The sequence below is a fragment of the Pseudopipra pipra genome, chromosome 2, assembly GCF_036250125.1.
Source record: "Pseudopipra pipra isolate bDixPip1 chromosome 2, bDixPip1.hap1, whole genome shotgun sequence".
In the NCBI taxonomy this organism is placed as follows: Eukaryota; Metazoa; Chordata; class Aves; order Passeriformes; family Pipridae; genus Pseudopipra; species Pseudopipra pipra.
Genome location: NC_087550.1, coordinates 20,976,688 through 20,982,824, shown reverse-complemented (window position 1 = coordinate 20,982,824; position 6,137 = coordinate 20,976,688).

Sequence of the window (6,137 nt, the reverse complement as noted above, 5' to 3'; positions counted from 1 at the left end):
GTAACTAAACATAGCTTGAACTAAGAGCAAATATGACAGCAAGGAATTTAAATCCTACAGGTTCATCACCCTTAAAACTGAGGCATTAGAAAACTTCAGTGTGTCTGGTACCTTAATGCCCTCCTGCTACATGTTTCAGTTCTTCTGAACTACAGCAGTTGGGGTGGGAGTTACTGGTACAAAAATTGGTGGAAGAAAACAGAAGAGTTTTTTATCCAAAAAGCCCTTTAGCATATACAGTAGTTGAAGCAAGCCTGACTCCCAAGGACTGTGCAACAACAGCACATCTGTTAAAAGGGAGAAAGACAACTGGAAAACTGCTGGAAAATTTGTCCTTGTAATCTATTCTAGGTACAATATGTGCCTGCTCAAAATATGTGGGAGTAAAAAGCCTAATATTTGTCAAGTAAGTCATAACTTGTCCTCAGATGACTTTTTGGAACAGTAATTTCTATCTCTTTGCTAGGTATTTGTTGCAGTTCATGGATTTCTATATTTGATACACTTCTTAGAATGAAAATAAGTTTTAAAAAGTAGTTGAAAAACATCATTATAAATACTACAGCATTAATACTTTGCAATTTGGTTTGGAAAGAAAGCTCTCACATATAGACCACTGCCATTTACTGACAAAATATTCTGCCAGAGATGGCACCTAAGAGGTCAATGTCACAGTAAGGGCATGAAATTGGAGCAGAAATGGTTACTTCTACACGCTGTAGTTACCAGCCATTGAGTCCCTGAGGGGGACAAAGAAGAAATAGAAAACAGATTGCAGTTCTATACAACTGAATAGCAATTAAGCACAAGAAATCACTCCCAGCACTCTTAAGAGTATGGGAGGGGCAGTTGTGTTCATAGTATACAGCATTCCAGTCTGCCTCCAGTGTTATTTGCCAGTGGCAAGGTTCTCAGGCACAGGCTGGATTTTTATGGCTCCTGTGCATCAATCCCAGAAAGAGCAATGCCAATTTCCCACTCTCAACAGGAATGACAGCAGGAGTGAAAGCTTGCATTGCCTTGCTGGAATTTTACTGGTTTGTGACTCTGACTCAGCCAGATGCAGTTGACACATAAAAAAAAGTCAGAGATGGTGTTTACTGCTGGCACAGCACTTTGTGCATGCCTGAAAACAACAAAAAAAAGGCAATAAGAAACATCTGGCTTTAATTAAGGCTTAAAAGAAATGGAGGAAAGCAAAAGAAGCATATCCAGTCACTCAAGAGTGGTTTTATCTCCCTGCAGCTGCATCACATATACACATTTGCAAGTATTAAGGTTTCCCTTCAGTTTGATTATTCTATCATATAAACATGGTTTAATATTTTCATACATAAAAGTGTACTATCTTTCAAAATGTTTTTATTGATTCGTGTTGGTTTTGCCATCTCATTTCTTATGCCATTTTCCCGCCTAATTTTTATATAAAACATTAATGCAAAGTTAGAAGTTCACAATCTTTTTTACTCACAATCCTACTTTAACTTCCCAGTTAATAAATTGTCTTCCATTTGCAAACCTGGGCTTGCAAACGAAGGTTTTGGACTTACAATATTTCATATATCTAAACACAACACGCTGGTCAAAGACATCTGTGATGACAGCTATGAAAAGGAAAGAAGAAGGGATGTTGTTTCCATTGAACAGAAACAGCAATGCAAATAACCATGAGAATTAATTCCTATTTCTTTCCTATTTTGTCATTTAAAAATATCTGCAATCATCTAGCAGCATGTCTATTAGCAAATCACTCAGACCTGTGATTCAGAAGCTGGATATGCTTTCAATGTATTGCAAACCTCAGACTTAGCTTAGATAAGCTTATGGATGTAACCTAACTTAGTGTCACTGAACTACTCTGTGACTCAGTTCCCCCATCCACAAGATCCAAATTACACTTTGGTTCTGCTTTGTCTGTACTAGTTCTGCTCAGGGATGAGCATCTTCCCATGTGTCTCTTAGACTCAGTTTTACATTCTTGTCCCTTTAAACCACAGAAAAACAAACATTTAACTGTTTATGGCAAGAGGCAGTAAAGCAATTAACACGTGCAAGGGTCCTAAGCATTCTTTGTGAGCAGGACAAGGAGGAGATGTTCTCTTCAGCTGAGCATTGCTGTTTTGCACAGTTTGACAGCAGTGAGATAGCTGGGCCATACAACCATCACTTCGTTGAGTTAAAAGGCTCAAAGGGCCCCTCAGTGGCCGGGAAAAGGCTCAAATGGCCCCTTGATGGCCAGGAGACAGCTGTATCCTCCCACCCTCAGACTTCCACTCATCAGCTGGGTGTCGGGGTTCCTGTGCCCTCCTTGTGCCTCTGTGCTGATCCCAGCACTGAGGATATTTTCCCTTCTCTGTTTTCCATGCTAATGAGGATAACAGAGAGAAAGGAAAGATCTAGGGCAAGAGGCACGCTCGTAACACAAGGGCTACTACAGAGAGGCAGGCAGACCCACAGCTGGACAGAGCTGCACCCAGAGGGACAGCAGGCAGCCTTGTCCCACCTGGAGGTTTGTCCCAATAGTTGCACAGCCTGTCTTTAACTAAAACCTCTGTGAGCAGACACTTAAGATATTTGGCTGTCTGAAGAAGCTTATTAACAATTTTGGAACTCCCATTTGTAAAAGTAATCGAATTATTTCAGGATTTCCTCAGTCTTTCCTATGTCCTTAGGTGCTTTCTTCAATATGGAATGTCTTGATCACTAAGCATTAGATGTGTTTTTCTATTTTCTGTATCAGTTTCTTTGAATATGAACATGAGTATTATTATTAATACCTTGCAGATTGCCACCAAGAAGATTTAATGCATAACTTACCTTACTTATCTTTACTCTTGGTAAGAAGAAAAAACATCATAATAATCTGTAATGTGTTACAGAAACAGTAGTATCTAGTAGTATTAATAGAAGTATTTGGAGTATCTAGTGTCTAGATCATTGGGCCACATCCCAAGAGACCTGAGCCTTTTTTTTTTGACTGCATTTCCATACATCTTTGGCATGTCACATCAGCTTTTTGAGCCTTGTTTTTTAAACTGAGATGGAATTGCTTCAGTAATTAAAAAAAACCAAACAAACCTCCTTTCCTCACTAATGAAAAACACCATATAAAAACAAGGTACTGTTCCTACTCACACATGGGGAATTAATCCACTGATTGCTGATGACAAAAAAGACAGTGTTTATTCCAACTCATTCTTAAAATAACTCTATTTTCCTCTTCTCTTGGACTGTGATATCATCTCTTAGCTTTGAATTTGTCAGCAGGATACACACTAGTATGCAGAAAAAGATGCTGATTTTGGCAGCTCTGGTGGTATAACTTTTCTTCCCCCTTCACATTTTACTTTTGCCTTTTACCCATTTTCTTTTGCTTCCCTGCTCTCTTCTGGATCAATCAGAAGACACAGATTTTATTCCCAGGTGTGCCATGCAGATTTTTTTCCCAGTTGTGCCACTGCCTTCTGAGTGACCATATATAGTGCTGGAAGTGCACAGAGGGGATGCAAGAAGGCTCTGCACTGCCTGTTCAAATTACGTAGCATGGAAATGCCGTATACTGTCCTGAAAGTGTGTGCCAAGTGCCTGCCCTGGGCCACTCCTAATACAGACAGCATTTCCACCTCCTTTCAGCACCAAGAGGAACATTTCTGCAGAGGAGAGACCTTCCCACAGCATCCTCCCTGGTCCCGTGTGGCCACCTTGCTGCAGAGCCTGGTGGTTATGGCTGTGCTAGCAAATGAACTGAGGCCAAAAGGGACTAATCCCTGTGTGCTAGCTCCAGAAACAGTGCCTGGCTCGATTTCATCCTCTGCCAGCCAACACCCCTCCCCAGAGTATATGCAGGCCTGGTCTGAGTCAGTTCCCAGGAGGTAATACACACACATGCCAAAACTTTTTTCCTAGGTGGAATGGAAAAGGTCAAAGTTTTATCAGTAGACAAGCAGTTAATGGTTTATCCATCACAAGATTATGAATGTATAGTACCTTTTCATAGCATAGCACACAGTCTACTCCACAACACGCCTTCCGTCCACTGGGACAGAATGTTTGTTGGAATTACCTGTTGTGTAGTGACTGTGACCCTTTGGGCACTGTGTATTTGGGTTTAAAGCAGGTAAGAAACATAATTCTACCCCATTTAACTATTTCCTTAAATATTTAAACATAATTGCTGACAAACATTATTATATCCATATTGCATGCTTCTCAGGTGCAAACATTTTTCTTCTTACACTGATATTTAATGAGGTACCCCAAATTCTGTATGCTGTTGTAAAACAGAACAGGATGACAAGCAATCTCAGGAGTGTTTTCCTTGTAACATCTGTACACTGACCATGAATCCTCTGATATAACTTTGAGAAATGTCTTGAAATTTTCTCACTCTTCTGGTAGAAACTTGATTTATTTTTAAAAAGACAAAAATAAACTTCTATCTAGCCTAGTAATTGCATTTTAAAGTGGAAATATTTCACTTTACATATGCTTATATGTTTGCATGCAAGACATGCTGTACAGCACCTGTTCATGTTTTCATTGTGACTTGCATTACAGAAAAGTTTATTGAAAGAATATCAGAGATTTGCATATTCTATATCTGAAAATCAGGTCAGTGCACCCTTGTAAAACACTTCCATGTGCAAACTTGGAGTAGAAAGCTGGTCAGTGTTTCCTCTTAGCAAAATACTCACTCTATTTCTGTGACGTAAAATTTTTCATGGACCTATATTGGAAAGAATCCAATACTCCTGGCTGCTTGTCCAGCTGAGAGTCAGATATGATTTGAGACCAAGAAACCTAAAGAAAAGTTTATATGAGGATACATTAGGTTACATTGACTTCAAGAGATTTATCAGATGTTTGTAGGGATTGAACATACCCAAGCCCAAGAAGGGACACAAAAGTAAACAGCGATTATTTAACATATATCATTAATAATCTACCTTTGCTAATATAAGTATATGCTCAGAGCTTTGTTTGACTTGGAGCTAAACACAGATGAGATGGGAGTTAACTCTCAGTGCAGCATGGGGATACCTCTGCTTATGCTTAACATCTACAGAACTGCAAGCAAATGAGCTGCTAGGAAATGGATTTCAACTGCAGCTACTTCAGGGCTGCAGAACACTTCCTTGCCTCTCTGATGCATTGCTTGCTGTGCATAGTGGTAGTGTTTCTTTATTCAGACTTTAACCACAAGTATTAGCATCAACAATGAACTCATGGTGACATAGTATTATGCAAAAATTGTTTAGTTTTAGTTTAGAAATACATATGGTCAAAAATCAATGGGATTCTTGACATTAATAATGTCTGCAAAATTTAAAAGACAAAGGCAAAGATGTTCTCTGAATCTTAAAGCCAGGAGAACCCTGTGATTTTAAGCTAATGCCACAATTACTGGAGCCTGATGAGTTTTACTGTGTGTGTAGTAGATATAAATGCATTAGTCAACTCAGGAATTTATGTTCAGGAAGGACACAGATTTCTCTTTGAAAAAAAAAAGGCTACATGAGACCTTGAATAGTAGGCTAAGAAAAGTTACCAGGAAGCACTAAATTGAGGCACAGCTTCAACTAGGATTAACAGATCCTACGAGTGCCACCTTGTTACAGAGGGCCTCTTTTGGGGAAGGCAAAGTTAAGGCTGATGCCTTTTGCTGCCCTTTGCTGCACGGGCCTCATGGCAGCTGTGTCTGCACCTCCAGGGGCTTTTTACCCCACATCTACCTGCTTTTCTGTTCTGCTTCTTTCAAAGAAGTGTCAGCCCTGTCTTCCTTTTCACCTTTCCCTTTCCTTACACTCCTTTGAAGCCCATGACTAACAGTGCCAAAGCCAGACCCCTGCCCCCAGCCCAGCTGTGGAAGCACTGCCACCACTGCTCCCACCGGAGGCTGCCCCAGCCATCTGCTACTGCTCCTCAGCAGGCAGCCCAGGGCTCAGGTGTTTTCAGGGCAGCCTTCCTGGTTTTGGGATCCTCTGTGCCAGATTACCCCACTGTCTCCCTGGCTGTTTTGGGTAGGTGCTCACCGAGCAAGACAGAGGCTTGGAGCTGTGCTGCAGCTTCCCCTGTATCCTGTGGGTTCCTAGGCCCCCAATCCAAAGCAGTATCAGTCCTATGCCATATGGCCCCAT